Genomic DNA, 22,307 nt, shown 5'->3' on the forward strand with positions numbered 1-22,307 from the left:
TGATCAGCGTTTTGAGGTGACATTCGTTAAATGTCAGCAGCGACTCTATTCAAGCTTCACATCCGAGGCTGCCCTCAGGGTTGCCTGCTGAAAAATGGCATCTGAGAGGTGTGGGACATAGAGAAAGAGAGGACAGAAGAGCATTATGCACGTTTTATGTGCGCTGATAATAGGAAGTTAAAGAGGAAGACGGAGAGTGACAGACAGCGAGAGAGTTGTACAAAAGCAAGGAGAGATAACTCCGCTGATCCACTGCAGCCACGGAGCTTGAGGGGGCAGACGGTTGCCATGGAAATGCCACTGGCTTTGCCCAAGGGCGATAAGTCTGTATGAATCAGAGGAAGGTTAAGAAGGAAAATAGAGATGGGGAAGGGGGGGTGAAAGAGTAGGATGCAGATGAATGGCCATCTATTGTAAACCGCCACAAAGTGAAGCTACGCAAAAGGACATTGCAGATGAACTGAATCAAATATGTGAGGATCCACTGCAAGCGACTAAATATGTGTACGGCTCATGTTAATTGGGGGCATTAGGGGGAAAATCTGTGAATGAGCAACAGAGGAAGAACGTGCAGTGGAGGATGAAGAGGCTTTTGTTTGGATTTTCAATCTGTCTTTCTTAGCCACATCAAATTTCCACCTATTAGTCACATAATCTTTTGTCCGTGTTCCAAGTGTGTGTTTGCATAAAACCAGCTGAATATAGAAGGGATCACAGCAAAAAAAGGACATTTATAATACTGTGATGATCACAAAACAATCGCTTAAATGCAAGCGATCTACTCATTTTGGAATATTTTATGCTATTTCTTTAGCATGGAAATACTTTTAAAGCCCTCAAAACATGTTTCAAATAGTCATTGGCTTATTAATCTAACAATGTGGAATAACACACGAACATACTATAGATAGGTAGGTATACCTGCAACATATTCTACAGTATACTGCAAAAAATTCTGTCGTTTTGTCATTTTACAAACTGTATGGCGGCATAAATGGATAAATCACTTAATTATTTTTACAATTATTCACTATTTAATCTCCCTCAATCAGTTCCAAATCTTTATACTTATCTTTATATTTTGAAGAAAGATGAAAATCGGTAACCATTGACCTCCATAGTAGGAAAAACTAATACTATGGAGTTCAATGGTAACATTTTTTTCCAGGTTTATTTAAAATATATACATAATAATAAAAAAAAACTATTTGCACAACACCCTCCTCCCTCCCCAATCAATTAATCAACCATCCAACCTAGCAAACCAAGGAGTCAATCATACAATAAATCAATAAACCAACCAAGCATCCAAGCAACCAACCAATGAGTCAATGATTAAATGAATGAATGAATGAATGAATGAATGAATGAATCAATCAATGAATCAATCAATCAATCAATCAATCAATCAATCAATCAATCAATCAATCAATCAATCAATCCATCAATCAATTAATCAATCAACCAAGCATCCATCCAATCAATCAATCAATCAATCAATCAATCAATCAATCAATCAATCAATCAATCAAATCAACCCACCAAGCAACTACACATCCAACCAAACAGTCAAATAAGATGCCAATCAATCCATCAATTAATCAATCAAACAAACAAACAAACAAACAAACAAACCAAACAACCAATCATCCCAACAACCAAGCAACTAAGCATTCAACCAACCGACCGACTGACCTAATAATCAAATGAACAAACAAATGAACAAATCAATAAATAAACCAACCAAATAACCACACATCCAACCAACCTACGAGTCAATCAATCAATCAATCAATCAATCAATCAATCAATCAATCAATCAATCAATCAATCAATCAAATATTCATCCAACCAATCAACCAATAAAAGAAACGAGTCAATCATTCAATCAATCAATCATCCAACCAAGCAACTACACAACCAACCAACCAGCCAATCAATCAGTAAATCAATCAATTAATCAATCAACCAATCATTCAACCAACCAAGCAACTAGGCATCCAACCAACCAACAAACGAACCAACCAATCAGCCAACCATTGGGTCAATCAATCAATCAATCAATCAATCAATCAATCAATCAACCACCCAACCAAGCAACCAACCAAGCATCCAACCAACTGTGTCAATCAATCAATCAATCAATCAATTAATCAACTAAGCAACTATGCATCCAATCAACCAATTAGCCAACCAATCAGCCAATCAATCAATCAATCAATCAATTAAGCAACTACACATCCAACCAGTCAACCAAGATGCCAACCAATATATCAATCAATAAATCAATCAACCAATCAATCATCTAATTGTTTTTAATAACAGAAAAGGCAGATATGCTTGATATTTGTTTGTGAAGCATCAAAATAAAGTGTTAGCAGATATTAAGCAGACTGTTTACTAATAATCTAATGACTACAGCTGATGAAACACTGCACTGATGAAGGCACAGAGGTCAATAAATTCTCAAGTGACACTGGACAAACGTTACAGAGTCTTTGCAACCACACACAGTACACTGGTATCCATGGCCAGGTGGTTCATGACAGCTCAGTCAGGATGAAGAGCGAGGGCTGAAGGAGATAAAACCGAGAGATGGATAGAACCACAAACGATTCGCTCAGTAGATGAAAGTGTAATTTATTACCGGCTACTCAAGGGAGACAGAATATTCCTCTCCAGCACTTTTCCCGTCATCTCGTGTCTGCTGGAGTGAGGGATGGGAATATGCTGGAGAGAAGCCATTTCAGGGGGTTTCTGAAAGTTTGATGAGCTCTGCATCACCACTTCACAAGGAGGTCAGAGGATCAAGACGGTCCCGTGAGAGCTGACATGAACGCAAGTGTCTTTCACAACACCTCGGCATTTCATCCCATTCATCCCAAGCAATCTACATTTAGTCTAAACCTTAAAATCCAGAAATGTGTTACACTGTTTGATACTCTTTAGCAGAGGTGGGAAGTAATGAAATACATTTACTTCGTTACATTTACATGAGTAAAATAGTTGGGTAACGTGAACTTTTTGGGTACATTTAAAAATGTGCATTTTTACTCGAGTAAATTATTTGAGAAAAATCATTACTCTTACATTATTCTTACGCTACATTTGGCGGCAAGCTCATGACCACAGGTGAGAGTAGGAATGTAGATTGAGCGGTAAATCGAGAGCTTTGCCTTTTGGCTCAGCTCCTTCTTTTCCACAACGGACTGATACATCGGCCGCATCACTACTGCATTACTTCAGAAACCCCTTATCAACTACTTTACATCGAGGACTGTGACGTCACCCCGGTATGGTGCTGGGGCCAGGCCTGGAATTGGGGGTTGTATGTGAGCGTGCACACCGGGTCGCTTTTGCTCACATTTTCAGTCGACGTTTAATATCTCTTGACGTTTAATATCTCTTGCTTAATATAGGGCGCTAATGTGGTCATGCATACCAATGCGCAAAACATCTGGCTCAAAAGCATCATTTTAAAAAAAAAACACCTCACACTCCTTTTTTGTTTTGACGCACCGTGTCAAAATCTTCTCCTCCAATCAGATTGGCACTTTTGTTCACGTGCATGGAGCTGCTGAAGTAAAAATAAACAGCACTTGCAGGCGCTCAATCGCAAAACTGTCGAGCGCACATTGAAGGAGATGCCCAGAGTCAATATCTGCTTATTGCTCTGTGAACAGTAATCATTTCTTCATCACTAGAGCTGGAGCAGCTACTTGAACCATCCATACCTGTTCGAGTCACCAATAACTTTAACAACAAACATGTGAACTTCCTCTCTTCCTCTTCTGTGTTATAAGCGGGGTGTCAAAAGCTTAAAGTTGTGTAGCACCATCTAACATCAAGGAGTGATTTTGCATACTCTTTTGCTTGACGCCAGTGAAAATTGTTTGGGTTTGAATCCGGAAAAACGTCTTGATAAACACAACCAAAAAGTATTCCGGTGTGTACAAGCCTTAAACCTTAAAATCTAGAAATGTGTTACAATGTTTGATACTCTTTAGTTATTGGAAATTTAACATATATTGACAGTTCGTCATGACTTCCCTTAAAGGGATAGTTCACCCAAAAATACAAAATCTAACATCATTTACTCACTCTTAGTTTGTTACAAACTGATTATTAGAATTTTGGACTTCAATTATATGCGTGTCAATGATTACACGTTTCCAACATTCCACAAAATATATTTTTTTGAAAGAAAAAAAAATCTCAAACTGGCTTGATTTTTTTATCAAGTTTTTAAACTTTTAATGACAATACAGTTGTATGCACTGAAACTATTAATCATCATCTGCTTTTGTTAAACCCATTTATTAGCAACCAAACTTGTTTTGAATTGTGCAAAAAAAAACTATATTACCGATGATGGTGTACAGAAATGCCGAAAGTTAAGAACGTCAACGATATCTCAAGCTCCATTCCAATTAAACACCACAATATATAAAATACTGGAACCAGCACACTCTTTTTGCGCATATTGTTAACTATAAGTTACACTGCAATTACATGCCAACTAAGTTTCAACTTACACTAACCCTAAAGCACTACAAATCCTAGAATGAAGTGTTAATAAAACAGTGCAAGCCATAATAAAATGACCATCAAAATGAAGTGATTCCCTCTACTGAAGTGATTGCAGATCAACAACAAATGCAAATCTCTGCTTCACCCTCAAAATGATGTCATTCGAAAACAAGAACAAACACTTAAACTCCCTACAGTGACTGATTTCTTATTACTTCCATGAAAAATGTATCTGTTTTACGAACAGATGGTGGATGGCAGCTAGAAGCTCCAAAATATCCATCAAGTCGCTTAAAGACCTTCCCTGTCGCGTCTGCTGATATCCGCAGGTATCTAAGGTGTAACCGGCTTGGCCAACCGCAGTCCCATTAATCTCCAACGTCAGTTTAGTGTTAGCTTCCAGAAATGGGCAGAAATGACCTCCGCGGCGGGAAAGCTCATTTAGCCGCGGTGTTTCTGTGGTAGCCATCAATAAACAGTGGTGAGTCTCCCACCAGACAAACCAGCGCTGATGAATGAGAGCCGGCGCTTAATTGCTGGGTAAATTAAAAGCTCACCATAGTGACAGCGTACTGTTGAGCCGATATTTAAAAACTCATTAAGCATGTGGATGTTTCGTTTAGTTTAGAGTCAAGGAGAGCATTTCTTGTCAGAACGTGACAAAGGACCGTGGCAAGAAATAGCACTGATAAATGTCACATGAGAGTTTTCCGAGGTGTTGATCAGGTTTGCTTTTACTCCTCAAGTGCTAATTACCAAGCTAAAATCTAAAAGCACATGCTCCCAAAAGGAGATTTTACATCATTCTGTTTACCAAAACTGTCTCCTTTTTTCACTCCACAATCACGGTTTTAAAGTTGAATTGTCATTCTAATGTTTTGATAGTCTGGTCTAACTGTCACAGAGCTAATCGCTATATTCTTTCTTTCTTTCTTTCTTTCTTTCTTTCTTTCTTTCTTTCTTTCTTTCTTTCTTTCTTGTACCATATATACATGCAATCTAAGTATATACCATTTGAGGTTTTACCAAGATTTATTTATTTATGTACAGTATTTGATTGTTTGTTTAATTTTTTTCTAAGATGTCTGTTATGCTTGCCAAGCTACATTTATTTAATTAAAATACAGAAAATAAAAATTTATTTAATAAATTTGGTATATTTTAAGAAATTCTGTACACTGTGAAAAGTTTACTGTATTAACTGGCCATTTTGGTTGCCAGCAACACTGTGAAATTTGCGAGTGCACTGTAAATTAACAATTACAATTATGCTGTAATTGTTATTAAAATTTTACAGTATTACTGGTCAAATTTACAAGCACACAGTTATTAATAATTACAACTGTGCTGTGAAACGAAAGCAAAATTTTAATTATTAATGGGCCATTAAATCCCCTTCTTTCAGTTCAAGTCTACCTCAGAATTTTTTTAAATAGCTTCGAGATTGGCGTGGAGTGCTGCGAGCGGAGGGAGGAGTAGGCATGATAAGCGGAGCAGGGGGGGAAAGAGGGGAGCGAGCAACTGTTGTCAGTTGGATCACAAAATGAGACACAAACCATGAGGCGACCCATGATTTTACAGTTTACAAATTTAAAGTGTAAAGAAATAAGCAGTAATTTAATGTCCTGCTACACACACACTGTCAATTCCAACCATTTGCCCTGCCGGTAATCTGGAGGACTTTAAACATATAGGTGAACACAGCAGCATGTATATAGGCGATCTGTCTGAATGGTAACAAACACAATTGATAAAAGACAAAGTCTGCCATTGTCCAATTCTCACGCAGCTCTCCCAACAAAAATGCTAGCGGCAAACCAACAGCTTTGAGGAAAAATAGAAAAACAGGTTCAAGTTCTCTTCATTTATTAGGTTTTACTGTGCTGAACTTTGTGTTGAACTTTAATGGTTGGTTGCAATTGGTTTCCTCAAATGGTTTGAGTTACCTAAACATTTTTGGGTTTTACAGTGTAGTTGTTTGTCCTCTTTTTAGGGCTGTGCAATTAATCGAAAATCCGGTTTCGATTTCGATTACAGCTCTTATTGATTATAAAAAACCATTAATCGAGATAAACGATTATTCCATCATATACCGCCTCCTTTCCAGTTCCACGTGAAAGTGACTGTATGATGTGCTGTAATGTAACTTTTGCAGCATGGGATGCGCATCATTCATATTTTTAATAGCGCGAAAGAGCACGTACTGTTGTGTGTGCACGTTGCGCTTAGCCTCGGACAGGTATTGTGTGTGTGTGTTTGTGTGTGTCTGTGTGCACGCGGTCCGCGCTTAGCCTCAGACAGCAGAGCACATGCACATCTAACGCCATCCTAATGCGAGCCGTTAATGGTTAAATACATGCAGGGTGTTAAGTGATTATTCATATTAATCCTCATTTGTTTAATAAACAAACAAGTTGAGAATCAAAAGACACGTGAAAGAGAAACCATATCGGAGCTGCGATATTCCTGCTGCTGTTTTTATTATTAATCAAACAACAAAAGCACAAAATCCACTCAGTGCTCTTGACTGAAGGACTTTTTTTCATACAGTGAAGATGCTTAAAACACAGTTTAAACAGATTTAATATCTCATTTTAAATAACTGATTTCTTTAATCTTTGCCATGATGACAGCACATTATATTTTATTATTTTTCAAGATACTAGTATTCAGCTTAAAGTGACATTTAAAGGCTTAGAGTAAATAGGCAAGTCATTATGTAACAGTAGTTTCTTCTGCAGACAATCAAAAATATATATTGCTTAAGAGGGCTAATAATATAGAGCTATTAAAATATGTTTCAAAATATTTAAACCTGATTTTTTTCTAGCTGAAATAAAAAAAATAAGCCTTTCTCCAGAAGAAAAAATATTATAGGAAATACTGTAAAAAATTGCTCTGTTAAACATAATTTGGGAAATATTTGTATATAAAAATTAATTCTCAGAAGGGCGAATAGTTTTGACTTCAACTGATAATCGTTTTGAATAATCGTGATAACAATTATGACCAAAACAATCGTGATTATGATTTTTCCTATAATCGAGCAGCCCTACATGAATTTAGATTAAATTAAATAACAAAGAGGAGATATATCTGCATATCTGGGGAAAAAAAAACTGATTATTGGAAGATTTAGTCTTGTTTTTGCTTCTACAGAACCGCAAGAGAAGTTTCTCAAGAGAATCTTGTTGGCATGGCTGACAAAGAAATGCACACCATTGTACAACGGTAAGTAATGGTGTTTTGGTTCAGATGCTGGATGTTTTAGTGAAAGTATCTGTGCTTATGCATAAAACACCCTAGTAACTTATTACATACTCACAATAACATTTTCTTCTGCTTTAAAAATGTTTAATTCCCTGCAGCTAAGGAGTTAAATTATCTGCTCCCATTTTTTAATGATAGTTCAATATTTACTACAGCATTAGAAAAAAGTAAAAATTAACTAACAAACTTTATTTCAGATGATAAAAATACTGTAATAAAACGTATTGTTCGTTATTTGTTCATCTTAGTAAATTCATAAATTAACAGAACCTTAATTGTAAAGAGTTTCCACACACTCAGAAATAAAAGTATGAGAGATGTCACTGGAGTGGTACCTCTTCAAAAGATGTATATTTGTACTTAAAGGGTCCGTATTGGTATCTCAAAAACATGAATTTGTACCTTAAAAAAGTTAAGTACACTTTAATTATTTAGATGGAGTAATATGTACTCTTGAGGTATTAATATGGACCCTTTAGATACAAAAAAAAAAAAGGTATCACAACAGTGACATCTCTTGTACCTTTATTTCTGAGAGTGCAGTTCTGATGCACCTCTGCTGCTGTAAACTTTTAAGATGTTCAAGAATGAATGATTTGCGCACTGGTCTGTTATTCTTGGGGCATTTCCACTCCAGTTTACCATCACCAGCAAGAAAAAGCCTTAACTAAAAGTTAAAGCTGAACATATTTACTTTAAGGAATGCACAAAACCTTTTATTTGTGAGGGTAAATCTCACAGACAAGTTCACATCTTATCACACTGTGTGCTATATGCATACTTTAAGGCTGGATTCCTGAGGACAATTAACCAGATTCAGAAACATTTCGGCACTTGAGGATCCCAAGTCTTCAAAAACTTCTGTATCCCACAGGAATAAAGACTTTGGACTGACGCGTAGGTGAGTAAATAATTTTCTTTCAACAGTGAACAAGCTGTTCCTTTAATATTTAATTTGGCTTCATTGTCTGAGGCCTGCTGAAAGTCTAGAGATTGCTATTTACCTCCAAACAATCCAATTGCCATACAGTCCACCATCCCTCATTTAAAAGTTGATGATCACCAACCTGATACCCGATACCTTTAATATCTCAAATATGCCCTCCAACTGACTGAAAACTGGGGCACGAAATAAATCGGCGACCAAGAGAAAAAGCAGCAACCCCTTACAACCACATCTCAACACAGACTCCCGTGAGGTTTCACCAATTAAGATCGTTCCCTGAGCAGGGGAGAGGTCTCCTGACATGCTGTCATGTAGATGGAGAGACTGAGTCATTACGGAGAGACGGTGTTCCTGGCTACAGACAGTGAGGATAGTGGCTTTAATTGGCAGAGCGTTTGTTTGGGAGTCCTGTCTGCTCGGCGTTCTTAAGGTTAGGACTGCTGGGATTTGCTCTTTATGCAAATGCCTCCCCAAATACTCAGTTGCAGCTGAGACTTGAGAACTGTGTCGACTCTTCCATGACTCTGTACCAACATATGGGCTCCTCGTATCAGTCGAGCCAATTTGAGCCTCCTAAAAGCTGAACACAATGGGATGCTGCCTTACGGAGCGATGACAGACGAAGGTGGATGCATTGGAATAAACCATAAACACTAAAAGACTAATAACATGTCTGAACTGACCCGTGTTTCGCCTTTGAGAATTGTAGGGTATATTAAAGCCGAGGTGGCCGTGGTCTCTTTTTTTTTTTGCCTACTCTGAACTCAAATAAAGACACAAATATATTGGATCCGCCATCTCTGCGGGATCCCCGGATCAGCGCTATCTGAATTCAACGTCAACATTTGCTTTAGGTCCATATGAAAGACAGGGAGAGGAAATAAAGAGGGGGAAATACTGTATTTCCTTTCATTTCGGCGCTAGCATGTGCTCTCTGAGCAGCCATAGACTACCTCAGAGAAATATTTGCTTTAGAATTACCCACAAAAAGAAACGGCTGAGCCCTTTGAACAGACTGGTGCAAAATCTCTCTGATCAAACAAGAGAAAGCGCCGACATGTCAGCAGATGCATCGCAGGAAACGCTGAGAATGGCGAACGCTAGCTCCACTTACAAGCACAGTTTGGATCAATGGGTTTTGATATACTGTGGTTTCCGTTTACCTGGTCACCTATTCTCATAGCCTCGGGGTTTCAGTGATATTCAGGGAGAAATCCTTCAGGGAATTACACTGGAGATGGAAGAAAATAGGATGATGCCGAAGATGAATAATGTCTGACATGCACGTCTGATGCTCTCACAGGAGGAATGCTATTTGAATAAACATTTCCAATGAGGACATTGTGTTTTTGTTTGTCAAATCGCAGACATTAGCTTAAGGCTAGCGAGATTGGTAAGGGATGCTGAGAAAACTGACATGGATTGGTCAAAGGTTCACTAGTTCCTCATATCAACTCAAAACAGACCAGCACCCCAGGCAAAAAGGACATTTTGCTTCATTGCCAGCAAAAAAAAAAAAGAAGAAGAAAAAACAACAACGGGGAAAGTGTACAAAGGCAACATCTGGTTTCATATTCATAGGCTGTAAAGGAAATGGTGGGACTTCTGTTTTGATTTATGGAATTATTTGAGGACTCTCTCTCTCTCGTCCTAGTACTCATCCTGTACGCATTCACATTGTCACTAATATGAGAACAAACCTCGTCACCGAGACAGAATCAGGCTTGTCTCAAATGATTGATGTTGGGGTTTGGATGCTAAGGAAGAAACATTAAAAGGAGACAAACAGAGCAGCTTCACTGATATTCTATTTTTGCCAGTCTTGTCTTTTATCTCTTTGAACCATGTTGTCTCCTTGAAAAAAATTAAGTCTGCTAAACGCTCCCACCATTGCTAAAGAAAAGTTTACCAAATATCAGACTTACTTCAGACTGTAGCAATAACTCAAGGCTCCATATACCCTTTTTTTCGTCAAATTGTCATGGCTACCCACCTTTATGCTTGTTAACACTGATATTCACTGTATTTTGCAACAAGGACATATGCAATTTGCTGTGAAAGTGTGAAATTTAAAATCCATTAGCTGCAGACTAGAGGAAAAATAAATTGTATGTAGTCTTGCACTGCCTAAGATCAGAATAGTATATAATATAATAATTATAATAGTATAGAATCTAATATATTTGTTAGTCTTTGCTGATCACTGATTATTTGGTCATCCCATTCATAATATTTAGTGGGGGAAAAGAGGACTCTATCAGTAGCATTCTATTTTGGCGTTCCTCTTCAAACAGGCCTATCAGTCATGACAATGGGTCGCTCACTCAAAGTTGATTTCAAGTGACAGATCTGGTAGCAGCAGCATCAGAATTCATCTAGTAGTTAAAAGCTTGATCTACCACTGGTATAAATTTAGAGACATTAACATTGAAAACATACCTAGTGCTGTCTTAATATATGCTAACACTTTATACTGATGCTTCACCAACTGACATTGTAATTAACTTTGCAAGTACACTACCTGAAAAATGTCTATCTATGTTTAGGAACAACACATAATAACTTGACTTCTAGTAGATTATTTGGTATCAGATGTGACTTATATTAAAGGCAAAATCCTATAGATTATGCTTGTATCCAAAAATAAAATATGATCATGTCTTGATTTTTAATTATTTAATTATGACAGTAAGGTCTGACTTTACTTAGACGAATGTCTTGTCACCTAACAGAAATAATCTACACTAAAGAATATAAAGTCATGGTGCAGTGGAGAAAGAATTAATATTGTGTATGACTCTCATGAGCTTGGGCGACTGCATACATATATCTTTGCAATAACTCAAATAACTTATCAAGAAGATCATCTGGAATGACAGAGAAAGCATTCTTGCAGGACTCCCAGAGTTCATCAGGATTCCTTGGATTCATCTGCAATGCCTCCTCCTTCATTTTACCCCAGAAATGTTCAATAATGTTCATATCTGGTGACTGGGCTGGCCAATCCTGGAGCATCTTGACCTTCATTGCTTTCTGGAACTTTGATGTGGAGGCTGAAGTATGACAAGGAGCTCCATCCTGCTGAAGAATTTGCCCTCTCCTGTGGTTTGTCATGTAATTGGCAGCACTAAGGTCTTGATACCTCAGGCTGTTGATGTTGCCATCCACTCTACAGGTCTCACACGCCCCCATACTGAATGTAACCCCAAAACCATGATTTTTCCTTCACCAAACTTGACTGATTTCTGTGAGAATCTTGGGTCTATGCGGGTTCCAATAGGTCTTCTGCAGTATTTGTGATGATCGGGATTTCTGCCACTTTTCCAAATGATCAACTAGAAACCAAGTTATTATTTATTGCTCTTACAACTCGGATCGATGACTAGACTTTTGTCAGGTAGTGTAGATGCCAATTTACACTAATCTTAATCATGTCTACTAATACTTTACAGATACTTTAACGAGGGTTAAAAGAAGAATGCCTAAAGGGGGCCATTAATTGAAGTCTAACATTTCCTTCAACTAATGTTGTTCTTTCTTTAACTACTTCACCCCAAACAGAAACATCAATAATGTCAGTAAAAAGTATAATTCACAATATTATTATTAATAATAATAATAATAAGCAATACTTTGTTTAGAGAACATAAGGGCTCCTTTTATTCATTTAGATGTTAGCATATAAGGCTAATAACTCAAGCAGAGTTTTATGATTTGAAGATGCAGAGTTTAAACACTTCTTCCATCTCCTTGAAAAGATTCAATTTGGCTTTCAGCTTGTCATGACAGGTTATACAGAGAGTGCATAAATACATGGAGTGGTAATTAAATGAGCAACCACTGCTAGTGTTTACAAGGTCACCAAACCCGTGCACAGACAAATTGCTGGCAGGCAAGAATTCAAGTTTAAATGTCTTTTCGGTAAACTGAAAAAGCAAACAATCTGCATTACAAAATAAAAGTTGGCCAACCTTTCGACACAAGCAAGAATTCATTGACAGACAAATTTGAACACATACTGTATATAAAAACAATGAGCAATTTAATCCCGTCTCTTCCTGATATTAAAAACATGCTGCATCAGGACAAATCCGAGAGGAAAAGCATGGCCAGGAAATTCCACAGGAGCAAAGCACGGAGTGGGGAACACAACTCTGGCCCTGTACCCCAAAAATCCCACCAGCGGCCAACTCAAACAGCAGCTCCCCATGAGGAAATGACTGGCCAAACAGAAAACAGCGATGAATCTACATGGCATGAATGTAAGGATTTCTCCACTCAGACCTGCAATCTTGTGTGGCTTTACCAACTCGCTCTAGTATTTTCACATCTGTGTACTGCAATCATTATTATGAAGCCAACCCAGTCGTATATTGTGTGATATAACACCTCTACATGATCACATATAAGTGTGTACTTGAGTCCATCTGTATCTTGGCTGTGGTTCTCCTGCCCATCTGAAAGTCTAAAGCAATTTTCGGGGACAGGCCTAGACCTTGATTAAATTCTTTTGTTAGCGGTGATTCTCCTCTAAGAGCATCAGACTTAATCTCTGTCCAAGAGAGCTCATAGTCTGCTCTTGATAACGCTGCCGACTTCCAGAGGATCTGATATGATCACACAACTGTGAAAACAAAACAAAAAACAGCTCTTTCCAGATCGGGGCCAAGGAAAAGATCCTAAAATATATATTTTTTGTTAGTGTGTATTTACTTGTGTTCTGTTGAGCATCTGTGGTGAATTATTTCAACCATAAGGAGACAATGCACTGCCTATATCTGTATATTTGATTTGGATTGTTCGTAAGGAACAATTAACCTTTATCTCATGCTTCAGTGATGTGACATACAGTAAAATTTCTAAACATAATGCCGGACTTTAATGTTTATATGCATTGATTAACTGGATACATTCGTTTCAGCAGGCACAGGACGTCAACATCACGTCAGATTGACGTTGCATTATGCGTGGGGAAAAAAATTGGGTTGAGGGTTAGAACCCAACATCAGACCAACTTGAGTGTCCAACGTCGGGCATATGTTGGATTTTGGCCACTTTCCAATGCAACCTAAACACAACCAAAATTCAACATCTAATGATGTTACAGCTTGACGATGTGTGAGTGTTACCAGTATGACGCATACCTGTCAACATTGGAATGTGAAAATAAGGTATCTCCCCCCAAAACCCAACAAGATTGACTTTAGATGTTATTGTCGTTATTATTATTATCTATATGTGTATATGTCTGTTCAAACACGCACCCAAAACCCAAAGTTTCCACTTAGCTCCACTTCAAATCGTTTTTATAAAATCCCTTTGGAAAACAGCATATATCTCTATGGAGCACATCAGCTGACAGTCACACACCGTTACATGAACTGTTTTGAGGATTTCATATGAGGGGCAACAGCACATGTAATGGAAAGGAAGGGAATACCTGCATTTTTATATTTATTTCAGAGTGTTTTTATGCATAAATAAAAATGAAAGCATAGAACAGATTCACATTAAAGAGCAAAGAGTGTCCCCTGGTGGTTTGGCGGTATGGTTTACATACAGGGAGTATCGGCTCTTTAATGTTTAGTCCTTCATAGAAAGATTTAAAATATGGGAGAAATATGGAAAATTACCTTTACGGGATGATAGCAGGATAGAATTGTAAAATCCCGAGAATCCCGGAAAAAAACGGGAAGGTTGACAGGTATGCTATGAGATCTATCAGACCTTGGATTTTGGTTGCCATACCTGATGAATAAATGTCAGTATTTGACATCAATATGATGCTAGTTTGAGATGTTGGCTCGACGTTGAATTTTGGTCACTTTCAACCTTAAATCAACCAAATATCAACATCATTTGACATTGTTATTAGACATTAAAATAACGTTATCCTTAGATGTTGGCTAGACGTTGAATTTTGGTCACTTTCAACCTTAAATTAACTAAATCTCAACGTTATTTGATGTCATTATTGGACATCCTTAGATGCTGGATGGACATTGAATTTTGGACACCCAACATTCATTCATTCATTTTCTTTTCAGCTTAGCCCCTTTATTAATCCGGGGTCGCCACAGCGGAATAAGCTGCCAACTTATCCAGCACATGTTTTTTACGCAGCAGATGCTGCAACCCATCTCTGGGAAACATCCATACACACTCACTCACAACAGACAGCCTACCCAATTCACCTTCACCGCATGACTTTGGACTGTGGGGGAACCGAAGCACCCAGAGGAAACCCACATGAACGCAGGGAGAACATGCAAACTCCACCCAGAAACGACAACCGATCCAGCCAAGGCTCAAACCAGCGACCAGCGACCTTCTTCCGTCGCCGGTCAACCAACATCAAGAACCAAAATCTAATATTAACGTCTTATGATGTTGTGTGCCTGCTGGGATGTAACAGGACTGAATGTGGCAAGCATGACCCTTGGCTGTCCCCTCATTTACTATTCCCTATCAGTCCACACCAGAAGTGATGGTCTTTAGTTTGTGTTTTGCTGGTTGATGATAAATAAAATACACATTTGGTTAAACCCTGTGATAGTCAAAGTAACACTTCTCTTTTTTAAACTCATTTTACTACTCCTCAATGGTTAAGCAGATGAGTTTTACCATTTTATCCATTCAGCCAAATAGTGGACATCCCAGCACCTTTAGCTTAGCATAGATCGTTGAATCGAGCATTAGACGATTAGCATCTTACTGACATTTTAAAAAAGACTTTTGATCATTTCCTATTTAAATCTTAAGACTCTTCTGCCATGTACTTAGACTGACGGAAAATTAACAGTAGCTATTTTATAGGCTGATATAACTAAGAAACACATTCCAGTTTAATTGTCAAGAAACCATGCCGGCAGCAGGAGTGTTTTCTAGGCATACACTTGTTGTTGCAGTGTATTGTGGGATTGATTGATTGATTGTCGAAGAGAACGTCCACTATGGTTTTGGACACCACTACAAAGGGCTGCTCTTAAATAGTGCACTGTTTCAGATTACAGAGGCTGATTTCGGATACATCCCTTGATTCAGAATAGGATGTTGTGAATTTAAATATGTTCAGGTGAATCAATTAATTTTTTAATTTATTAAATTTAATCAATGGCTCACCAATACATTATAGTTTCTATATTTTCCTGTGATGTTGTTTTAAATCCACATGGCTTTCTTTTGCCGTTGAACATGTGGATGAATCTCTTGCACGCATGCACAGCCTCAAATGCATCATTAAAATGGACCATAAAGTCCATAAACAGGCTCATAAACTCGAATCGCTATTTACTGAAAATCATTTCATCCACCTTACCTCTTTAGCACATTCATGATTCATGTAACTGTATGTAAGTAACTCTTTTAACGGTATAGTTGCCAAAAATGACATTTTGGTCATCATTTACTGATCTTTTACTCATTTTAAACCTTTAAGAGTTTATATTTTCTGTTGAACCCAAAATGACGCAACCACTGACTCCCATAGAAATTAAAATATTTTTAAATATTAAAATATATTTCTTTAAAATATTTCCTTTTGTATCAAAAGGTTTGTAATCAATTGTAAAAAGTGAGTAAATTATGATTTCTTGGAGAACTATCCATTAAGTATGCATATGATTGATTCATGAACCCAATTGACATATGTTTTATCAAAACCACAATTAGCCAACTATGATTTCTAGTTCTGTCATTTCTCAAATGCTTCAATCCAATGAAAATTTACAAGCAGCATCACAAACTTAATTTCCACAATTGCATAAAAAAATGCATAATTTCCTCCTAATATTAAATACTGACTCTATAGACTATTAAGTGTACCAAATATGTTTATATGCAGTGCAACCTACATCTTTCTTTTCATACACATTTCATTCTGCATTTTTAAGTTTGTTAGGTGAATAAAGTTTTTTTTTTTAAGTGTGTGCAAGTGTGTACATGCTTAGTATCACTGAAGAAAGTGACGCATTGTAATATAACATGCTTAATGAAGCAGTATAGCAGAATATTTACAGTGATCTGATATAATCTGAAATGATATTAATCTCAAACTTTTTTCACTCTACCACCTGTGTGACATCACTGAATGAAAATAAACGTGTTGATATAAGTTTGCCAACCACAGGGGGTCATTATACTTTAGCCAGAGATAACTAACAACACCTGCTTTGTTTACACCCAAAAATATTGTTTATTTATTTACTAATTATTCAGAAGATTTACTGAATTTACGCTACAACAAAAATGTTTTCAAGGTTTTTTTTAGAGACTGTCATTCACTGCCCTTTAAAAAAGCTTACTAGTGAACTTTGATTTTATCTTTATTTAAATTTTAGTTATACAGTGTTAGCTATAGGGTATTGATATTTTTCGTATTTAATTAAATGCTTTGTATTTTTTCTGTGTTAATTTTTTTAATGTCAGTAGCCATTGTCTTGCATTTTATAAATCAACAAAGATCACAGTTTTAAACAAACAAATAAAACTTTTTCTACGTACACTCTAAATGGTTAAAAGTATTTTGTGCTTTGCTGGGTTATTTTGAACCTTTATTGGGTTAATATTTAATAACTCAACCAGTTGGGTTAACGTAATGTTAATATGTGTGCGTAATATTTTGCATTTTAAAGTTTATTTAAGCTCTGATGCAATAATGTGTCTGTTATTTTTATCACGTTTACCTCAAATTACTTTTATATGGATTTCACCAGGACTCTTAAAGATGACACAAACACTTTGTAACAGATTTATATTAAACGTGTTCATCTCTTCAATTTTTCAGGGGGAATGATACACATATTGGAGATATTCAGACATCATTCTCACCTTTAGGACCCAGCAGAGACTCCACCTGGTGTTGCGTTCAATCTTGGTGAAGGTGTGTTGACTTTTTATAAAAAACATTTCTTTTCACTAAGAAACAATTTTGTAGTCTTTAAGACGATATAATATAATATTTAATATTTCCTATTACACTGAAATCTATAGTTTTACAGTCTAATGTAGCTTAAATATAATTAACAATTAAGAAGTTTCAAATGTAAGACAGTTATAGATTTTTAGAAGAGATGCAGCTCAGACTAATTTTGTCACAAGTGGTTGCAAGAAAGCAGTCCCAGTTGCAGCAATGAACTATACAAAGGGGTTCATTGACAAAATAAGGCAAAAGTAGACAGACAAGGTCCAAACGGTAGGGGCAATAACACAGGGAAGCCAGTGGTAGAGACAAGATGGTACTAAAATGAACAGCCAGCCAGGAGTAGGAGCAACAGTGGTCAAAACCAGAGCTAGATCCTGGAGCAAGCCACGTAAAGTCCAGATTGGCTGGCCAGGGAGGTCAGGACATATGACAGGCAGCAATAATATACAATAAAATAACAATCTAAAATAACAAAACCAAATATAAATACTGGAAGAGAACTAGACTTGTGCGATTGGATAAAACAGAAACAGAAATAAAAACTTCTAGAATCTTACAGTAATTATAAAAAAAAAAAACTAATAATAATAATCTCTAATAAGACTGGGACTGACAGAAAAATTGAACAAAAAAGGAAAAAAGCAAGATAAAGATTAGAATGCAAAAATAAGTAAACACTAGAAACAAGCAAATGAAAGTAGAAGCTACAAACAAACAAGAAGTAGAAAAGAGAACTAGAACAGGCAAGATAGAAAGCTCAGTAAAGATACAAGGCAAGGATACAAGACAAGCTAACATGGAACAAACCAGCAAAGAAATCATCTTCTTTAGGTTGTATTAGTGGGTTGCGAACCAGCTTTAGGATCATACGCCATCTACTGTGATGGAGTGTGAAAAGAATGGATCTAGTTTCCAACCTATTTGCTATATTCTGTCTATTTAACCAATATTTCTGATAAATTTCATAATTATCCTGATTTGTTCCGCTGCATTTGGCCTTTTAAAACCCTGTTTAATGTAAATTCAGATACACCCATTCTTAATAGTTCTTCTCTTAAATTCTCTTTCCCTTTCATATGTACTACACCAAAACAATACATGTTCCACCGTTTCCCCTACAAAACATGAGTCACATACACCTGTATTATGTTTCCCTATAATATGTAAAGTATAATTGAGATTGGAATGACCTGTTCGTAAATGTGTTAATATGACTTGTTCTTTTCAGCAGAGATTATGTCTGATTTTACTTTTCTCTAGTTTTTTGTAACTTCTGATAATGCTGTCCTGATTGAAAAGAATTTCAACATTTCTGCCATCTCCTATTGCATGTTTCTAAAATCAGGTGTTTCCTGAGTGTAAAGATTGATTCAGTAATTTTTAACAATCCTTTGGCTTATTTATTTGCTTCGTCTCAGCAAAGAAATGAGAACACACAGCACAATATATAGAAGAAAGCACACGAGAGACAGGTGAAAACAACAATCAGAACACACTAGAGTTTGAGCATGCGATATTCTGTCATGCAGTGCTGCGAAAAAGGCCGGGATTAAACAAGATTATTAGACATTAAAAAAAAGCGAGCGATTGCTCCATGTTTTAAATTTCTGTCCAGAGAGGTCATGTTTTGATCCTCGATTGGTCTCAGGCAGTCAAGTGATGCGATTTCGCAGATTAGAGTTCACTAAGCTTGAACTTTGCACCGCAGCAACCTGCGAAAACTTAACGCATGACCCTGCATTTCCAGTCTGACGCATTCGTGTGCGTATGAATGGAAGTCTATGGGAGGAAAAGCCCAGTGTGACCGCAGCTTAAGGCACAGCAATGTAAATAAGCACAAGACAAACAGGATAACATTAAGGGCTCTATTTTGATGGTCTATGCGCAGAGCGCAAAAGGCAGAGCACAAACGCTTTCAGGGCGTGTCAGAATGCATTTTTGCTGATTTAAGAATGGAAAAATCCGCTTTGTGCCATGGCGCATGCTCTAAAAGGGTTGAGTTTATTATCTTAATGAGTTATAGGTGTGTTTTGAGAATAAACCAATCAGAGTCTCATCTCCCATTACCTTTAAGAGCCAGCTGCGTCGCGCCATAAGCGCATATTGATGTAAAGTAAGTTCACTTTCGATTTTGCTCCCGTGGATAGGGAAACCTTACCGCACAGACATCAATTAGCCTATAAATAAATAATTGTTTGTTATGCACAAAGATTTGTTTCAAAACTATTTCTAAATTCAGTTCTAATTTCCAGCAAATGTATAAATGAACAATAATAACAAAGTGTGGTCAAAATACTGAGTTATTTCCAAATACACCTGCCATGCCCCATATGGTCTAAAACCTGACAGGTGGCCAAATCTAAGCTTGTTTTTAATAAAACAAATATAAATATGGATTTAATAAACAATACTGCTAAATATAATAACATTATACAAAAGCAAATTTAATGAACTGAAAAAGCCTCCCGAGATGAAGAAGACATAAAAGCAGTGATTTTTCATATTCATGTAGGCTAGAAAATAATATGTTTTGTAATATTTTAATCCTTTATATTTATATTCTATATCTATTCGTATTATATCCTATATATATCCTTAATATTTAAATTTTTTTATATGTAAAGATATTTGCCTATTGGTCTCTTGTGTGTATTAAGCAGTGTGTAAGCGAGGCGCAACTCTGCGCCGGAGTTTAGACCGGGTTAGTTTTGGTCAAATGAAAAATCTATTATAGTTTCTTAAAATAGCAGAACGCCTCAGAACGCCTTCCTTTTAGACCAGAACGCCTATGGGCGCACAAATGAGCGCTAATGCATTTGCTATTTAAACAGCGTAGCGCAACGCCTCAAAACGAATCTTGCAGCAAGCTGAAACTACCACAAGACTACTGCGCCGCGTCTTGCGCCACACTGCGCCGGGTGTATGATAGGGCCCCTTGTGTGTAGTGTGTAAGCCAGGCGCACTTTGCGCCAGACAATAGACTGACTTTGTTCTGGTCTAAAAAACAGACTATTTACAGTTTCTCAAAATAGCAACACGCCAAAACACGCCTGCTTTTTTAGACTAGAACGCCTATGGGCGCACTTTTGAGCGCAAATGCATTTGCTATTTAAACAGCATGGCGCAACACCTCGAAATGACCCTTGCGCCGAGCTGAAAGTAGCAAAAAACTATTGCGCCACATTGCGCCGGGTGTATGATAGGGCCCTAAACACTGACAGGACAGACAAGACTGTCAGTTCAGGACCATGACAAATTTTGCCCAAAACAACAAAAAAAAAAACATATTAAATGGACACAGGATCTATTGTCACAAATGCATCATTTGACTACATGAGGGTCATAGGGTATATAACGACCTGCATTTATTGTATGCCACATTACAGATGAGGATTTTCTAAAAAATCTGCTATTCTTTACATATTACAACAACGTTATCACATGGGGTTGAACTATGCGGGGACTGAGAAGAAAACCGCACAGCTCTTAAAAATGTCACTCATGGCTTTTATTCTCTATTGAGTGTTGAGATTTACATGACAACAAAAGGTAACATAATACCAGTTGGCAGCCGCTAGTCCCTCATTAGAGCGTCTCTCTCCCTGACTCACCAGAGCCTGATTCACAGCTCAAATCTCAACACAAAGATGAGCTTTAAACATCCATAAACCCACATGCCCATGAACACCGCAGCATTATCATGCGTATATAAACAATTGAAGATAATCACACTATGCAAATGTGATATTACCCATGGGGATGATACAACTCCTCTGTAAAAACCACCTGAGACAATGGGGTTCTGGCAATACCTCAGGTAGCCGAGCAATACTGGGAAGCACAGCACATTTTACGGGTGACGCCGCGCACTTTCTAAGCAGGATTACAGGAAGGACGGCATAAACCAAGACTGGGGTCACTTTAGGTCAAGTGCAAAATCAGACAGTTTTGTTATTGTTGTGAATTGAATTCAGCTTGTGAAACACACTCTTGAATTGGATTGTTGCTGCTAAAATAACACAACCTAGTTATTTCACAACAATTTAGCATTTGCTTGTGGGTTCTAGCGTTGGAGGATCACATTTCCAATTTAAACTCTTGCAACGGTATGATTGACAGGAAATGGGTTATACGCAAGGCAAGTGCTTTTCATCCACCAATAGACATCTGGTTAAAGGTTTATGTGACTATGTACAATTTCATATTGTAAGTCTCCTTTTACAGCATTGATAATGTCATGTAAAAGTGTTGTATGTATGTAAGTATTTGATGCATAGAAGCACCATAATATGCTTGTTTTCTTGTCGGCATAGTCCTTTTATTAGTTCGCCACAGCGTAATGAACCGCCAACTTATCCAGCAAGTTGTTACGCAGTGGATGCCCTTCCAGCTGCAACCCATCTCTGGGAAACATCCACACACAGTCATACACTAAGGACAATTTAGCCCACCCAATTCACCTGTACCACCTGTCTTTGGACTGTGGGGGAAACCGGAGCAAACCCACACAGAAACGCCAGCTGAGCCGAGGTTCGAACCAGCGACCCAGCGACCTTCTTGCTGTGAGGCGACAGCACTACCTACTGTGCCACTGCCTCGCCAAGAATACAGCAGTAAAATACATTTTCGATATTTTAA

Source organism: Danio rerio, chromosome 9, assembly GCF_052040795.2.
Source record: "Danio rerio strain M-AB ecotype USA chromosome 9, GRCz13ab, whole genome shotgun sequence".
Taxonomy (NCBI): Eukaryota; Metazoa; Chordata; class Actinopteri; order Cypriniformes; family Danionidae; genus Danio; species Danio rerio.